Below are 18,911 nucleotides of genomic sequence, written 5' to 3'. Positions count from 1 at the left end.
AATCTCCTCATGGATAACTGCCTGCCTCAAATTCTGATAGGAGCAACTTCTTCACCTCCTCCTCCTGCATGGGGAGCGCAGAGCCCAAACGGCTGTTAGTACCACTTGCTCCCACGTGGCAGCCCTACTGAGTAGCTGCCTATGAGCTCCAGCTGCACCTGCACCATTTCCCTTCACCCCAGCACTGATCCTGAAGCCTCCCAGTTGTCCCGCACCTTCCCTTTCCCCTTGTTTTCCCGCCCTCCCTCCTGCCAGGGTCTGTTCACGGCCAGAGGGCGGGGCCTGGAGCCGCTGTCACACCACACATCACCGCCCTGCCTTCACCTTCCGCCGTGGCGCTGGGCTGACTTCTGCTCTGCTCAGCCGAGCCACCATGGGGGAGTAAGCGGCGCAAGCGGCCATTTGGGCCCTGAACTCCTCATGTAGCACAGAGGTGCTGTATGGGGACTATGGGCCCAAACGGCCACTTGCATCGCTTGCTCCCCCGCGGCAGCCCAGCTGAGCAGAGCAGAGCAGAGCAGAAGTCAGCCGAGTGCCATGGCGGGAGGCAACAGCGCCACCCAGATGGAACAGCCAGTGTTTCAGCGTTACAGAGTCACAGACATTGGGCTATTATATTTGTGATTTCAGAGAGCAAGTCTGTGAGTGTGTTTGTCTGTCTGTTCCTTCAAGAACTTCTACTAAACAGTTAGACATAGGACCACCAAATTTGTTATACAGCTTCCTCTTACCATAACTTAAAGCAAGGCAAAAGTTTGCTTGTGCTAGGAAAATAGCATATGCCTGAAATGGGATTGTTTCTAGTAAAACCATACAGAAAAAAGAGACATAATCACCAGATAGAGCGTAACCCTATACCACCTTGGGACCTGAACCTGGTACTGTCATGGTCCACAGGGCCTCCCTTTGACCCATTAACTTTGTGTTCTCTGATACTCCTTTCAAGGAAGGTTTCCTTCCTAGTCACGGTGACTGTGTACCACAGAGTCCCTAAAATCAGAGCATTCACATTGGAGCTACAATGTATGGACTTCTATAAGGATTAAGTCCCACCGGAGCCCCACCTAGCCTTTTTTTTTCCAAAAGTGGTGTGTCAGTTCCACAACAACCAGTTTTTCCTTTTTCAGTTCTCAGATCCAACCAAAATCCTCACAAACCAGACTAGCGGCCCATCAAACTTACACAAGAAAGGAATGTTGTCCCTCTCAGTGTAATAAAATATCCATTTCTGGGCCTCATTTACTAACTTAAAGGTATCCATTCTCATATCCTGCCGAGTGAAACAATTCTCAGCTCATGATGTAAAACAAGTAAAAGGCAGCAGTTCATTAGTTCCATTGTCCCTATACCAGGATTCCATATCCAGGTCATCTACGTGAGACATAATTCCATAATCCTATAATTATAGCCAGACCAGTCTGACAGCTACAAGGTTCTTAAACTTTTCAACCACATCTCTCACCATATCCCTCAACCTAGAGCTTCTGCAGGTAGACGCCTCAAAGTATTCCATTACAAAGGCCTCATTCACCTCTGAGTCCTACCTCTGCTGAGCTTCTCTGGAATCACTTTCCTCTATCCATCATGTTTTGAACCCTCCTTCAGGTAGTTATTTCAACATTTGTACAGTATATGCTATTTTTTATGAAGGCTTTCAAAAGGTGGGTAGTTGACTAATGATATTGTATCAACTATTAAACGCAATTAGTTGATAAGGGAAGGGCTCTGTCCGAGCGTGGGCCATTCCAGGAGCTACCCCCACTGTGGTTTTGCTGTTTAAATGTAGTAGGAGTCATTAAATAAATAAGAATAAATGTTAAATTATTATTAATAATAGTAATAAAAATAAGTTAAATAAAGAAAGCCCTACTTCTTACAATTCTCTCTTCTGTGAGGTGTTTTAACTATGTATACAGCATCACAGGTCTGCACATTTGTTGGTTTTGTATGCACAAAGTAGAACATACATGGGGAAACAGAGGTGGACAAAGCATAAATTTTTAAGGGGCCTTGTGAATAATAGCTAGTGGATAAAAAAGTAGAAAAAGAGTAAAATGTGATAGCCTTTATCTGCAACTTTACTTACTAGCTCAGTTTGCAGCACATGGGTACCTCGTGATTTATTCAGGGCCTGGTTCACAAAATTAGTATAGGGTGAACGTCTTTAGTCCAACGTTCTCTGTTCCAGCCACATCAGTGGTCCAGCGTGATTTTAATTAGCTGGATGTCCACTTATGGGTGTTGTCAAGTTTCCTACTGTCCCATAAAGTCTGTTTAGAGCCACCACTCCTGGCTCTGTGTTCTGTGCTGTTATTTAGCTCTAATTTACCCTTAAATGTTTCCTAAGAGTACAGTAAACAACAGAAGTGTTGGTAATGTTGCCAGACAATATAGACCCTCTTCAGATCAGCAAATTCTCTTGTTCAGCACTGGTCAGGTCCCGAGAGTGCTGGACTAGAGAGGTTCAACCTGTAAAGCCAATCATAAAGCATGTGATACAATGTACTGCACATGTTAGTCTGTTTTAAATACATATAGGCTGCGTCTAGATTGGCATGATTTTGTGCAAATACTTTTAAGGGAAAAGACTTTCCGTTAAAAGTATTTGTGCAAGAGAGCATCTATACTGGCATGTGCCTTTGCGGAAAAGATTTGCTTTTGCACAAAAGCATCTGTGCCAGTGTAGACGCTCTCTTGTGCAAGAAAGCTCCAATGGCCATTTTAGCCATTGGGCTTTCTTGCGCAAGAAATTAACATTGCTGTCTACACTTGCCCTGAGTGGGAGCGTCAGAATAGTTGCACAAGAACCACTGATTTTGTACATTACAAAGTCCATGTTCTTGCACAAATACTCACGGCCAGTGTAGACAGGCGGCAAGATTTTGCGCAAAAGCAACCACTTTTGCGCAAAATCATGCCAGTCTAGACGCAGCCATACTATATAATCTGATTTATAGCTATGAACTTTGGAGCTGTGATGCACTCTAAACTACACCTAAGTCTGATTGCAGCTTTCTGAAATGCCAATAGAGAAACCTTATGACGAGTCTGGTTTTTTTACTGAGTTTTTGGATTGCAGAGAACTGGATAAAAGTGTTCTCACAGAAATAAAGTGTTCTGCATAAGTCTACTGGAAACAGTCTGGGAGGAATTCCAACAATGCTATTTTGGAATATGAGTCAGCAAAAAACAGGACATAATTTTACAAAATGATAGTCTAGTAAATGGGACCGCTTGCATGACTAAGGACTTGCAGGATTATCTTGATAACAAAATTGCATGGTGAACTTCTGAAAAGAATTAGGTTTTAAGATCAACATTCTAAAAGATTGTTTATTCCAGAAGCTTATTAATATGCAAGGACACAGAGAAACAGCATCCTAATTGTCCCTGCTAGCATCATAGTTATTATTAATTGTACAGTCCTCAACAGGTCTATAGGATGATAAAATTAATTAAAACTTCCTTCACATGATGTGGTTTGAAGAAGATCAACATTTTCTTTTGTTTTTGTTTTAAAATAACTATTGTCACAGGTCCATATTGCTGGTGAATCATCGTAGATCGCCAGACACAGCACATCCTGTCAATATGGCTGGGAAAGAACTGCCCAAACAGTATCTAATTCAACACAATTTGACTAGGAGCTCTGCTGGGAGGCAGAAGAAATAGCTATATGGATTGTTAGCAGTAAAAGTAAAAATGCTTCTACGGAGATACCTTCCTTTCCTGTTCCCAAATGTAATAACAGAATAGTAGGATGGCATCATTATAGCTAGAGAGAAAAGGAATATTGCTTATTTACATTCTCAGAGCACCTGATTCTACTCTCCTTTACACCAGAGCAACTCCAAAGGCCTTCCTGCTTGAATCCCAAAACAGTGAGTTAAAAGTTCTAATTTGGTAGCATTTTACAACTCACTCTGCACATACATACATTAGCACACAAAAATTATGAAAACCTCAGGAATGGACATTGTTCTTAACTCTGAAATGTTCATAACTCATAAAACATGTCAAAAGTTTACAACTGAACCTTTAAAACTTTACTATGCAGAAGAAATTGCTGCTTTTAGCCATCTTAATTTAAATGAAGCAAAGAATCAGTTTCCTTATTTTTGTAGTTTACATTTAACACAATTCTGCACTGTATTTTCTCCTTGGCCCCTGAGGATAGATCAAGAAGCAATGGGCTTAAACTGCAGCAAGGGAAGTTTAGGTTGGACAGTACGAAAAAACTCCTAACTGTCAGGGTGGTTAAACACTGGAATAAGTTGCCTAGGGGGGTTGTGGAATCTCTATCACTGGAGATATTTAAGAGCAGGTGTGACCATGCGTCATTCCCTTTTTCCCCACATTTAGGTGCTGCCATCCACCCCACCCTGAATCTCCGTAGCTCGATATCTGTCGTTTTTGGCCCATTTCAGCCTATGCTTGGCATAGTCCGACCTGGCACTGCAGCTGGCATGGCCGTCTGTGGCTCAGGCTCTAGATGACCCTCTGCATGGGTTGCGGGGAAAGGGCGGCGAGGTAGTGCCTGATTGCCTACTTTCAGTTCCAAATGAGAAGTGTGGTTGACCAGTCTGTCAGGTCTGACTCTGGGGATAGTCTAACTACTATATATAACTATACAATGTACAAGGAAGTGGAGAACCAGCATACTTATGGTGTGAGGAGAAAGACCCAGAAAATTTCCTGTCAGACAACAAAAGTAAAATACACCCAGTCCAGTTACAGACAGACCTCTACATTTGGTGGTTCACAAACTGTATCAAATTCCCCTGACTGCATGCATTAGCCTCTCCTGGAAGTGTGATGTTTTCCTCGCTATTTAACCAAAAGCAGCAGTTAGTTCAGGGATGGGCATGGGCGGCGAGTTATATGGGCTCGTGGTGCCCATGCTCCAGCAATATTCAGAGCTGGGGGGCTCTACTCCACCAATATTTCGAGTTGGGTCTCTCCCCCAGCCCTGCATGGAGCTCCTTGTGTTGCTCTCTGACCCCTTTGGCTCTCAGGTCACTGCAGGACTGCCCCATAGCACAGCTTGCCCTCCTTGGGCTGTGTGTGTCTGACTCTGTCACTGCAGGACTGCCCCTCAGTGCAGCTTGCACTCCTTGGGCTGTGTGTGCCGGGCTCTGACACTGCAGGACTGCCCCACAGCACAGCTTGCACTTCTTGGGCTGTGTGTGCCGGGCTCTGACACTGCAGGACTGCCCCACAGCACAGCTTGCACTTCTTGGGCTGTGTGTGCTGGGCTCTGACACTGCAGGACTGCCCCACAGCACAGCTTGCACTTCTTGGGCTGTGTGTGCCGGGCTCTGACACTGCAGGACTGCCCCACAGCACAGCTTGCACTCCTTGGGCTGTGTGTGTCTGGCTCTGACACTGCCGGTCTGCTTCTTAGCACAGTATCTGCGCTCTGTGGGCTGTATAGGCCTCTGGCTCTGACATTGTAGGTCTGTCTCTCCACAGAGCTTGCTCTTCTTGCTGCTCTTCTTAGCTCTCTCTCCTTTTCTCAGAGAGACCTAGAAAATCCCAGCTCACATGGAGGATGGGACCTAGCCTCTTAATTTCCTCATTGGCCTGTCCAACCTGTCAATCAGGTTGAGCTGAAGTGTTGGCCTCTTTCCATTGTCCCTGGGGTCTGTCAGTCTCAGGGCCCTGATTTCTCATGAACTCTTCCCCTTTTGGTACTGGGAGCTGGCCAATCAAAAACTCCCACTGAGTTTTAGTAAGGGGCCAACAGTCCCCTTACATTCCCCCTTGCTAAAATTCTGCCACAGCCACAAAATTCACACCATATAAACAAAACATTAACAATTAACAGAAAAACATTTAATTATTTAACATCCTATGTCTACTGGACATGCTAACATTCATTAAGACACTACATAGTACCAATAACATAATCATCTTTAACTGGCAATACACCCTTATTAGTTCTCTGGGACCTTCTTATAACAGGTGGTTCATTACCCATATTTTCTATTTCCCTGTCTTCAGGTAATACTGGGTCAGCCTGAGGGGGTCTGGTCATCCTCATTATGGCTTGGGTTTGCCACCCTCTGTTCCCCTTGGTATTCAGTTAGTGGGACTAGAACCATTCCCCAATTGCTTTCAGTCTTTTCAGGGCATTCTGATCTACGCCTCCTAGGATTCCTGACTGAACTAAAGGTGCAGTGTTTTAGCTGATCCCTGTGTACTGTTCTCTCATGACCTTCTCCTACAGTCCGAATGGTGTAAACTGGCAGGTCAGGATTGTTGTGAGCAACTATAATGTGGGGATTCGACTCCCACTTGTCCTGTATTTTATTACGCCCCTTGTGTCTATGATTATGAACTAGTACATGATCACCAGGTTTGATGAGAGCCCCACTGGACTTGTGATCATAAGTCCTCTTCCTGCTTTGGGCTGTCTCTCTAGTCATACTGAGAGCAACTTCACAGGCTGTCCTCAGCCTGTCATGGTGACCTTTGACCTAGTCATCCAGACTGGTCACCTCATCTTCCTCGGGACCTTCTCTGTCCAGAATATCCAGTGGCAACCTGGGATCCCTTGCAAACATGAGATAAAAAGGAGCATAACCTGTTGACGAATAGATATGACTGTTATAGGCCATCACCAGCTCAGGGAGATGTTCCTGCCAGGCTCGTTTCTTTTCATGCAGGAATGTTCTGAGCATGTCATGCATTGTCCGGTTAAACCTCTCACCCTGAGAATTTCCTTGCAGGTGATAAGGGTGTTGTTCGGCTTTTAGCTATGCCATACAGTTTACATAATACCGACATCACCTCTGACTCAAAATTTCTGTCCTGTCAGTCATTTATACTAATCCCTCTGATCGTTCAGTCCAGTTAGCAATCCTTATGCAGCTGGAACACATGAAGAAATACATCTTCAGAACTGAAGCAAAATGGCATGCATCTTCATAGATCCGATCAACAGCTGAGCTGCACGGTTAGGTTTCCATAACCCTTCAGAATATGACACCAGTGGAAGGATGGCAGGAAAGACCAAATTATCTTACAGAAAGGCATGTCATTCAGCCTCCCAGACACTTTCCTTGCTCTGAAGGTGCTTACAATGGCTGAGACAGCCACTGATGTGGTCATAAATGCACCAGAAGTGTTCATATTCTGTTCACCATTTAAAGATGAATATTACAGCACTTGCAGAGCTATGGTGGTGGATGTTTTACAAGCAAAAAAAAAAAAATTGCCCTTGACAAGGGATGTATTTATATCTCCTATCAAGAGGCCAAATTATCAAGCAAGAATATGGCTTCAGGATGATCGAGCATATCCAAAACTACCCTCCCCTACCTGATACAGAAGGATCTTAGAGGATGGACTGAGCTCACCAATTATGCAGGAAATATGCATTCCCAAGTCAATCCTACAAATAGAAAGTTCAATCAAAAAAACAGGGGCTATGTCTAGACTGGCATGATTTTCTGGAAATGCTTTTAATGGAAAAGTTTTCTGTTAAAAGCATTTTCGGAACAGAGCATATAGATTGGCACGGACGCTTTTCCACAAAAGCACTTTTTGCGGAAAAGCGTCTGTGCCAATCTAGACGCGCTTTTCCGCAAAAAAGCCCCGATTGCCATTTTCGCGATCGGGGCTATTTTGCGCAAAACAAATCTCAGCTGTCTACACTGGCCCTTTTGCGCAAAAGTTTTGCGCAAAAGGGACATTTGCCCAAACTGGAGCAGCATAGTATTTCTGCAAACAGCACTGATTTCTTACAGTAGGAAGTCAGTGCTTTTGTGGAAATTCAAGCGGCCAGTGTAGACAGTTGGCAAGTTTTTCCGGAAAAGCAGCTGATTTTCCGGAAAAACTGGCCAGTCTAGACACAGCCCATATGTTGACCACTATGGGTACATCTAGACTACAGGGTTTTGTCGACAGAAGTTTTGTCGAGAGATACTGTCGACAAAGCTTCTGTCGACAAAGAGTGTCTAGACTACATTCAGTTCTGTCGACAAAGCAAGCTGCTTTGTCGACAAAACCCTGTAGTCTAGACACAACCCTACATGCAATAACACCTTCTGTCGACAGAACTCTGTCGACAGAAGGCGTTATGCCTCGTAAAATGAGGTTTACCAGCGTTGACAAAACTGCTGAGTTCTGTCGACATTATGTCGACAGAACTCAGCGGTAGTGTAGACGCAGGTATAGTTTTGTCGACAAAAATCCACTTTTGTCGACAAAACGCTGTAGTCTAGACACACCCTATGCCAGCTGTCTGCTTTATGCATATGAGTGTATGTTGGACATAGACGAGGACCAATGCAACAAACAGTGATGTCATTTTGACAAATACATGTTTTTAGTTTAAGTTCCCTAGGATTATTAAAGGCCATTTTTTTCATGTAAGTAATGCATCCTGGCATTAAAATATAATTTTAAAACATTGATATTTAAATACTTTCTCAAATATACATCTCATAATTGTTTCAGTTTAATACCATTGAATTCGTGGGATATGTGTATTATTCAGAATCCCTAACTTGACCTATTTCTAACTGTGACGGGGAAGCCGCAACCCGCACTGAGGCCCGCTTACCGGTGGAGCCCCGCTGCCCTGGCGCCGACACCCCGAGTGGCGGGCGGAGGGCCGAGGGCGCAGACATAGAAGGGCCAGGGCCAGAAGAGATGGGCCCTAGGATTCGGGGGCCGCCAGCCGGCTCAGATGCTGCGCGGGGGTGTGACGCCGGCCGGTGAGTACAAACGGGAGGCGGGAGGGGAGAGCAGGGGCTGGCTGTGCTCTCACCCTCCGCAGGCGGCGAGCCAGATCCGGAGACCGAGGGAGCACTGGACGTCGCCGACAGCCAACGTGACAGGAGCCCTGGAGGGGAGCAGCCCCAGCAAGACCGGAGGGCAGGGAGCCTGAGCCGATGTGGGGAAACTGATGTAGCTGGACCAGAGTCAGGGGACGTCAGCTCCAACGCCCCAGGGAGGACTTTAAGAGGGACGCTGTTAGGGGAAAGACAACCCAGAGGGGACAAAAGGCGGGGGCCCGGAGTGAGGGTCTTAGGGACAAACTCCGGCCACCGCTACACTAACAAAAGTTTTATTATTAAAATGTCCACCAGCCAGAGGAACTGGAACTGGGAGGCCGTGATTCCTTCCTACAACTGAAATTATCCTTCACTTAATTCATAATAGTATACAGCCACTGGCCTGATCTTTCTAAAATTAACTTGCTACTTCCCCAAGAATGAGATTTTTATCACATTTTCCCAGACTGAAACTACTGGCAAGAATCTTGACTGAGTCAAGGGGAGAGAGTTTTAAATACAGACAGCGACAATTTAAAATCATGTTTGATAAATGAGCATAGTGCTCTAATAGTAATCTGCAATGGTGATCAATATATTCATAGACTTCTTGTAAGAAATTCTATTTTCCTGGGCTTGGCATTAATTCTACATCGTGTTCTTCTGATCATATTTTACTGTTACTCCAACAGCTGTTGCAGCACTATAACCTCTTCTTTTCAAATGTTTCACTCTTTAGTTTTCTATTTAGGATCTATTTTTTGTCTGTATTTGGAAAGTTTCAGTCAATGAGACTGAAGAGCTGCTAAATTGATTTGTATGTCCAGTTCAGATTAAATATTATTGTAAATGTATCTAACTGATGAAGATGACAAAATATGGAAGTCCACAATTTTCTACCACATCATTTCAGTTGGAAATACAAACCCACCACATGTGATAAGCAAGAACCATGAAGTAATGAAACATATAGATATTTACCCGTTGCTTTGCCTTCCAAAAAGTGTGTTAGCATTGGAGCATCTCCATCTGACTCCTCCCCCAGCAGGGCCATCCTAAGGGGATGCGGAGGGCCAAGGACAACTCCCACTCCATCCCAGGCCATGCCCCCTACCACAGCTCTTTCTGTGCCTTCTCTGTTCCTCCCCCCATTACACCCCTTCCTGAAGCCCTGTACACCAAGCAATGGGACCCACGGGATTACTGGGGGGCCTGGCATGGAGCAGCAGCAGCAGTTGGGCCACCCTGCACTCACCACAGCAGTGGGAGCTGCAGGAATTGGAGCAGCGCAGCAGCCTGCTTTGCTCTGCCACCATCTCCCATCTGGGTCACTTTGCTTCACTTGTAGTAGCAGGAAGCAGAGCAATCTGGCCCCAGGGGAGTGGAGTGAGCTGTGGCTGTGTCACTCTGCTTCCCGTCACCATGGTGAACCAAACCAAGCATGTGGCCCAAGACCGCCACCCTGTACCATCCTATGGACAGGACACACCTCTGTCTCCAGTAGCTGCTAGTCATTTGTGGGGGGCAGGGTCACCTAACTGGATGATTGGCTAGGAAGAGAAGGAGGGTGCTTGGGGCTGTGGGTATGGGAGGGTGTTAGAGTGTGGGAGGAGGTATGAGTGCCAGACTTGCAGTGATGTCTTCAGGATGGGGCCAGAAATGGGCTTTCAGGCAGGGAAATCTGGCTGGGCATTGGGGTGCAAGAGGGTGTGGGGCTGCAGCTGGAGATGTGAACTCTGGGGTGGGCCAGGGATGAGGAGTTTGGGAGAGGGCTCCTGAATGGGAGATGTTGCCGTGGATTCAGAGTGAAGGACAGAGCAGCGGTTACACATCCTCAGTCAGAATGTGCTACACTGGACTATTAAGGAAAGGTATCAGATCCTAATGGGGGAGCAAAAAAGACCATACTCAGGAGTCAGTAACTGCTTCTGGTAAAATGTGAGTGTTGCAAGGCGAAGGGGACCTTCTCTTGCTATTTCATCAGAACTGCCAGGTTCATACAGAACTGCTGTACGGGACGATTCTCTCCGGTCACAGTCATGGGTTGCATTCTGGGTTCTCCCTGTCTGGGGCAGTGGTAGGAGAGTGGCAGGAGCCTCTCTCATGTGCCTTGCTAAGTGGTGACATGGGGGACATGAAGGGTCATATGCCCCATTACCATGTGGGGAGGAGCAAAGGGCCAGCAGCTGGCAGACAGAAACATCTCATCCATAGTATAGTTCTTCCAATCACACCGGACCCCATTCTTTCAGAGGGCCCATGCAGCCCAGGGGACTAATGGAGGTCCTGGCACTCCTCACCCCCTCAGAGCTGCGCAGAGCTCCAGCAGCTATTTAAAGGGCTCAGGGATTCAGCCACTACCACAGCTGCAGTTGCAGTAGCAGCGGCAGCAGCCAGGAGCTCTGGGCCTGTTTGAGTCACCAGGCCCTTGGGTAATTGTTCTCTTAACTCCACCTTGTCAGCAGGCCTGGGAGTGGATGTGGGGTGGGGCAAGAAGAAGTGGGGACCTTCCTTGGGCAATGTGTGGTATGGGGAGGAGCCACAAGAGGGGAAGTCACATGGCCTGTACCCCCATTTTGTCCTTCTCCAGCAGTCACCATCTGCAGCAGCAGGACTGGGTGTGTATATATGTGAGGGGGAGAGTCAGAGGTGGGGAAGGGGATTGAGAAGGCAGGATAACTGAGGAAATTGGTGGGGAGTAGGGTGCTTGAGAGCCAGGGGGAGTGAATGCAGTAAAATGCCTGAGGTTCGTTGGAGGAGGAGGTGGAAGAGCATAGGTTAACTGTGATACGGGGGAGAAGCAAATGAAAGAGCCTGAGCCAGCTAGGGAAGGGTGGTTTGCGAGCATTGAGAGCCTCAAGCGTAAGGGGAGAGAGGAGAGAGCTGGAGTAGCCTTTCCATTTGGCTTCTTCTACGCCATTCTGTCCACCGTCTTCTCATTTCCTTGCCTGCCCGTCTACCCATCCCCCAGCTTTCCTTCTCACAATTCTCCTCTCTCTGTTAGCTAGAGCGTTGCTATCTGCTGCTTCCTGCTGACACTGGCTCTGCACCAGCAGGGCAGGTCCCTGTTAGTTTCATTTCTGTTTCACTTCACATATCTCATGCCCTAGCAAAATGCTACCATGTTTGGGTTCTTGCTTTCTAAAGATTCTTAATATTTCTAATATTAGTTTTCTTTCTTTCTTCTAATAGAACCTAAATTTGGGGCTTAAACATCCTAACACTGTCTCTTTACTTATTAGGGAATTAATTTTAGAAGCCAACACATGTGACATTGAGCTTGACCTAATCAGCAGTTTCTAATAGCACACTTTCTGGTGACACAGTGAAATTCGCCTTATGCAGAAGTTCAAATATGACTTTACATACCAGTGATTAGTATTCAGACTTTAAATAGGTAAAGTGAATTTCAGCTCACCCTACCCATTGAACAAGCTTAAATCAGCTTTTCTAGACAGCATTTAGAATATAGTTTAACAACCAAAGTAAATGCAGATTAGTCTGTAATTTTTCATTACATGAGCAATTTTTATTTTACAAAAGATTGCTAAAGCTTTTAGTATTTTGCTAAATTCTGCTGCATTTTTTTATTCCTAGTGTTGGGGTCACTGGACATGCTCCTAGGTAACTCGGAGTAGTGGAAGATCAAAAGAATTGATGAAGCTCCCCTGCTCTAGGCCCAAGCATCCTAAAAGCACCCCCCTTCCTTTCCCTTCCCTCCTTCCCCCCCCTTCCGCCCTTCCTCCTCCCAGACATAACTTTTCTCTGGATTGCTGAGAACAGCAAGACAGACTTTGAGGTTGCCTAGTTACTATCAGTGGTATAGAAGAAGAATTCAGATGTGTCTCTGTAGAGGGGAGGAGGAGGATAGGGCTGGCAACATGTCCCAGCGTGGGAATCTTGCTACAGTTCACTATTTTCCTGCAAGTAAACAACCTGGGTATATAAGGAGGGAAAACTGCTTACGTTGATGGCTTGATCTGAGATGTCTAGTCTCCTGGCATCTATTTGAGCATTCAAATAAACTTTTTTTTTGCTTCTCCACACCGGTGTGTTTATTGGAATGTGCACACCGGGCACTGAACCCAGCTGTTGCCTCCCTCGGGCACTCTGTGCCCGCAACAGTTCTTGGCACCCCAGATGGGACTCGAGGCTGAAATTTAGCCTTGCCCAGACCCCTCCCGGTGGTCGATGGATTGCGGCAATGACCGACGCCCAGCGCACACTGGTGACTTTATCGGGGGCCTCGGCGAAGACACAGTTTGATCGACCCCGGAGGGCACAACGGTGCAACGCGCTCAAATAGTGGAGAAGCAATTGCGGGTGACGGTGGAACCGGTCCCGTGGATAAGGTAGGAACAGTCCAGTGGGGTGGACTTTCACCTGTTAAAACCTGGGGATGCCCAGTGTCTCCTGAGGTTATGGGGCAGGCAACAGGCAGGGCATGGTGTACGTCTTTAGAATGCATTCTAGTGAACTGGAAAGTGTTTGGATCGGATCCCATGACTAAAAGTAAACTGAAAAGGTTCTGTATAGTAGACTGACCTCAATATCAGCTAGAGGACCAGGAAAGGTGGCCACCGGAAGGATCAATTATAACACGATCCTCCAATTACTCCTGTTTTGTCAGCGAACGGGTAAATGGCATGAACATTTATATGCGCAGTTGTTTATGGCTTTAAGAAATAGAACAGATATTTTGCATCAGTGTAATTTAACTCCGTCGGGTGCAGTAGTAACTAATGTGAGCCCCCAGAGCTCGCCTACAGCTGTAATGGCAGATTCAGTGTCCCCTTCGGCTTCAGCACCCCCACTATATAAGGAACAGGTGCCTCAGGTCCCAGAGGTTGCCCCCTCTGTGGGATTCTACCCACTGATTACCGAGACTGTGGTAGCCCACCAAGGAGCCGAGGGGCGCCAGACCACTACTATGCGAGTTTACACCCATGTGCTTTTTAACCCAGTGGACCTAGCAGCCTTTAAAGTACAGGTTGGGGAATTCTCCACGAACCCAAGCTGGTTTATCTCAGTGTTCGAGGGGTGTCTGGCTAGACACAAGCCTGACTGGGATGACTGTAATATCCTCATGAGGACCCTATTGTCTGAGGTGGAGCGGAATCAGGTTATAGCCAAAGCAAGGGAGGAGGCACAGCGGAGACATAAAAGGGATCCACAAAACCTCCCTGAGCCTGCAGACATGGTTTCCCTAGCAGATCCTAGGTGGAATCCTAATGACCCCTTGCAGTAGACCTGTCTCACCTCCTACAAGGAGTTGCTTTTACATGGTCTCCAGCACTCGGCTGTCCGACATAACAACTGGGCAAAACCATATGAGTTAATACAGGAACCAAAGGAAAGTCCGGTTGCCTTTTTGCAGCGGATTCGGGACGCCATCCGGCAAAATACTAACGCAAATCCCGATGACCGGGCAACTGAGGCAATTATAAAGGGGATCTTTACCAGCTGTGCAGCCCCTGATATTAAAAGGAAATTACAGAAAAAGGAGGACTTAATGGGCACAGATTCTGGAAACTGCAAATAGGGCTTATTCCCTGAGAGAGGGAGAAAAGGAAAAGAAGCAAGTGAAAATGATGGTAGTTGCAGTACAGGCTGGTGCTAGGGGAAGGTTACAGGAAAGAGGACGGGGCCATGGATGCGGGCATCCTGGCCTGCAGGGAAGACGTCAGGGTCGCAACCAGTGTGCCTTGTGTTGAAAAGAGGGACACTGGAAAAATGAATGCCCCGAAAGAGAATGTGCCCCAGTGATGGCAGCAGAGACTCATGAATAGGGGTGTCAGGGGAAACGGATCATCCTGCCCCCGGAACCCCGAGTAAAAATGAGGGTGGGAAATTCAGAAATAGACTTTTTAGTGGACTCTGGGGCGGCACGAACCGCCGTAAACCAACCCCTTCAGTTGCCCGTGGCAGACTCCCTCACTGTGGTGGGTGCCACAGGAAAAGGAGCCCAGTGTCCAGTGTATGCCCCAGCAGAGTGCACTCTGGGAAACAGAACTATAACTCACAAGCTGGTCTATCTCCTCAAGTGCCCAACACCGCTGCTGGGACGGGACCTGCTTTGTCGCTTAGGTGCCACCCTGCATTTCACCCAGGATGAAATAACCCTTACCTTACCCCCCGAGAATGCCTGGATAATGACTCTGGCAGCTGAGCCCTCTGCCGTGCAAGCCCCTGAGTGGAGCCAGTGGAAGGATCAGGTGTAGCCCCTAGTATGGTCATCAGGGGTCCTGGGAAAGGCCACACACCAAACCCCTGTCAGCGTTCAGCTCCTCCCAGGCAAAAGCCCGGTGCGGATCAAACAGTATCCGATTAAGAGGGAAGCCAGAGAAGGGTTGCAGGAGACTATAGACCGGTTCTTAAGCTGCGGTACACTTTGGGAATGTCAGTCAGCCTGGAACACCCCCATCTTGCCTGTCCGGAAGCCGGATGGCACATACCGACTAGACCAGGACTTAAAGGCGGTTAATGAACGGGTTAAGATGCTGCACCCCGTTGTTCCAAACCCGTACACACTGTTGGCCTCAATAGGAAGAGAGTATACCCACTTTTCGGTTCTCAATTTCAAAGATGCTTTCTTCACGATTCCAGTTGATGCGCCATCTCAGGAGATTTTCGCTTTCGAGTGGGAAGACACAAAAAGGGTTAAGAAACAGCTTTGCTGGACAGTGTTGGCCCAGGTATTTAAAACTTCCCCCACCCTTTTTGGCCAGGCCCTGGCCAGAGACCTGGCCGAGTGGGACTATGAGGACAAGGTACTCCTTCTGCAATATGTAGATGACTTGTTAATTGCCGCTGTGGGCCTAACCCCCTGCCTTAAAGCCACCATGAGCCTCCTGAACTTTATTGGACTCCGAGGATATTGGGTAGTGTGAAGTAAGGTTCAAATCGCACTCCCAGAAGTACAGTACCTGGGGTTCCACATACGGCAAGGGGAGCGCCAGCTTTCAAATGAAAGAAAAGAAGCCATCTGCCAAATTCCCACCCCACGCAGTCGCAAGCAGCTCAGGGCATTTCTGGATATGGCAGGCTTTTGTAGAATATAGATTCCAGAGTTTGGACTGTGGGCTAAGCCATTGTATGAATGTGTTAAGGGAACAGATCAGGACCCTTTTCACTGGTCCACAGAAGCCGACCAAGTGTAAGCGGGGGAATGGTCCCGCTCTTGTGGGGAACTTTCCTGGCTTCTATACACCCCGGTGAAATGAACCAGCGAAAGGATCTGAGTCCCCGCTCCCACTTCCTTTACCCCACGGCTCCCTGATCCTGAGGGCTCCCCCTCCACTCTCCTGAGTAGCAGAGCCCTTGAAACCCCAACAAGGCTGGGCCCAGGTTTCCTGGGGCTTAATCCCTGACCTTGTAGTCACTAGGGGCAGGAGTTAGGGTGTCCCCACTCCGAGGTGCTCTCTTTACACTGCAGGCCTTCTTGGCCCAGTGATCACTTCATAAGGTTCAAAGCAAATACAATTTATTAAACAACAACTGATTAAAGAGAATAGAATAAGAAACAATGAGAATGGTTAAATGAGAACACACAGCCCTGCTCTGTAGCACAGGGACATCAACACAGCAGTCTGCAGAGTGTAAGGACAGTTCACAGTCTCTTCCTTAGAAGCCCTGGATGTGCTGCAAGGGGCTGCAGGCTGGACATGCTTGCACTGGCAGTGACCACACAGCCTCAGTCTCTAAGTGGCCAGACCCCTCTCCCAGTCCAGAGCCTTTCCCCACACTTTGCAGGTCCCAGTAGCTCACCACATCCAGCTGCAGGCTGTGCTGCTTGGCCAGTTCCAGCTTCTTGTGTTGCTTCTCTGTTCCTTTTGGCTTTCTGAGCACTGCCAGTCTGCTGCTCAACACAGGGTCTGCACTGCTTGGCCTGTCTGTGTCTGGTTCTGTCACTGCAGGACTTCTTCTTGTACTCCTCTCAGCTCTCTGTCTTTGCAGGACCTCTCCTGCACACAGCTCGCTCTGCTCTTTCAGCTCCCTGTTTGCTCAGAGAGAGAGCCAGAACAATCCCCACTTACAACCTGCCAGTCAGGCTGAGCTGGAGTGTTGACTGCTTTCCATTGTCTCTGGGGTCTGTCAGTCTCATGAACCCTTCCCCTTCTGAAGCTGGTAAACCAAAAAACTCCCACAGAGTTTTAGTAAGGGGTAACAGTCCCCTTACATTCCCCCTTGCTAGAATTCTACCACAGCCACAAAATTCACACCATATAAAAAACATTAACAATTAACAAAAACATTTCACATACTTAACATCTTATTTCTACTGGACATGCGGACACTCATTAAGCCATTACATAGGACCAATAACATAATCATCTCTAAGTTTAACAGGCAATACACCCTTATTAGTTCTCTGGGACCTTCTTACAACAGGTGGTTCATTACCCATATTTTCTATTTCCCTGTCTTCGGGTAATACTGGGTCAGCCTGAGGGATCTGGTCATCCTCGTTATGGACTGGGGTTGCTACCCTCTGTTCCCTTTGGTATTCAGTTTGTGGGACTAGAACCATTCCCCAACTCCTTTCAGTCTCTTCAGGCCGTCCCGATCTACGCCTCCTAGGATTCCTGACTGAACTAAAGGTGCAATGTTTTAGCTGGTCTCTATGAACTGTTCTTTCCTGACCTCCGCGTTCAGGTCGAATGGTGTAAACTGGTAGGTCAGGATTGTTATGAGCAACTACAATGTGAGGACTCGACTCCCATTTGTCCTGTATTTTATTACGCCCCCGGTGTCTATGATTACGAACTAGTACACGATCACCAGGCCTGATGAGAGCCCCCCTGGACTTGCGATCATAAGTCCTCTTCCTGCTTTGGGCTGCCTGTTTAGACGTACTGAGAGCAACTTCACAGGCTCTCTTCAGCCTGTCATGGTGACTTTTGACCCAGTCATCCAGATTGGTCACATCATCTTCCTCAGGGCCCTCTCTGTCCAGAATATCCAATGGCAACCTGGGATCTCTAGAAAACATGAGATAAAAAGGAGAATACCCTGTCGACGAATGGATGTGACTATTATAGGCCATCACCAGCTCAGGGAGATGCTCCTGCCAGGCTCGTTTCTTTTCCGGTGGGAGTGTTCTGAGCATGTCATGCATTGTCCGGTTAAACCTCTCACACTGAGCATTTCCTTGTGGGTGATAGGGTGTTGTTCGGCTTTTGGCTATGCCATACAGTTTACACAATGCTGATATCACCCCTGACTCGAAATTCCTCCCCTGGTCTGAGTGTAACCGTGCTGGACAACCATAATACATAAACCAGTGTTTTAGGAGGGCTTCAGCCGTTGTCTGCGCTGTCTGGTTTCTAGTTGGAACTGCAACAGTGAATCGGGTAAACATATCTGTGAGAACCAGTACGTTCTCAAACCCCTCTGAAGATCTCTCTAGCCGAGTGTAGTCCATTGCTAAGACCTCCATTGGGGCAGTCACATTAGTGCAGGTCAAAGGGGCCCGAGTGGGCGGAAACACATCCTTGGCTAGGGCACACCGCTTACACTGACGGATCCATGCTGTTACATCACTAGCCATTGTAGGCCAGTAATAGTTCTTCTTCATCACCTCAAGAGTGCTTCTGTCTCCAAAATGCCCTCCATGGTCATGCCTGGCTTCATAAACTTGTCGGCGAAGTGACACTGGCACCACTAACTGCCACACTTCTTCGCCATCACGAGGATGACAGATTACACGGAACAGCACTCCACGGTGCAACCTAAGTCGCTCCCACTGTCTGGTCAGCTTCTTAGCCTGAGGGTATTTGTCCCCAAAGCTCCGGTCTGGCCTCATCCGCTTCATGACTGCCTCTAAGACTGGCCCAAGGTCCCCTTCTTTTTGCAGGGTGCGAATCTCTTCCCACGAATACCCTGAGATTATTGCATCCTCACCTTCTACCAGGTTTTGTGATACCTCTTTTACCATCACTGTCAAGCAGTCCCCAAAAGCTCGACCACAGAAGTCATCAAATGCACTAGCATCATCGGGGTCCTTTTCCTTACTGCTGGCATGCTGCCCTTTTCCGAGGGACAGCCGTAGGAACCCTTCTGTCCCCGCTTGGCCTTCCCCTGATGTGCTACTCGATCTTGGTGTCTCTTGGATTCCAGACGCTCGGG

At 47.5% G+C, this 18,911-nt stretch overlaps 1 protein-coding gene across 1 annotated transcript in view; it reads right to left on the bottom strand.

Annotated features, from left to right (window-relative positions):
* Positions 1 to 18,911, bottom strand: part of LOC102462085 (protein CLN8-like) — a 61,012-nt gene that overhangs the window by 20,393 nt on the left and 21,708 nt on the right. The gene's annotated exons all lie outside the window — the stretch shown is intronic.

This window comes from Pelodiscus sinensis, chromosome 3 (genome assembly GCF_049634645.1).
Source record: "Pelodiscus sinensis isolate JC-2024 chromosome 3, ASM4963464v1, whole genome shotgun sequence".
Lineage (NCBI taxonomy): Eukaryota > Metazoa > Chordata > Testudines > Trionychidae > Pelodiscus > Pelodiscus sinensis.
This window is presented reverse-complemented; position numbering and strand designations above follow the sequence as displayed.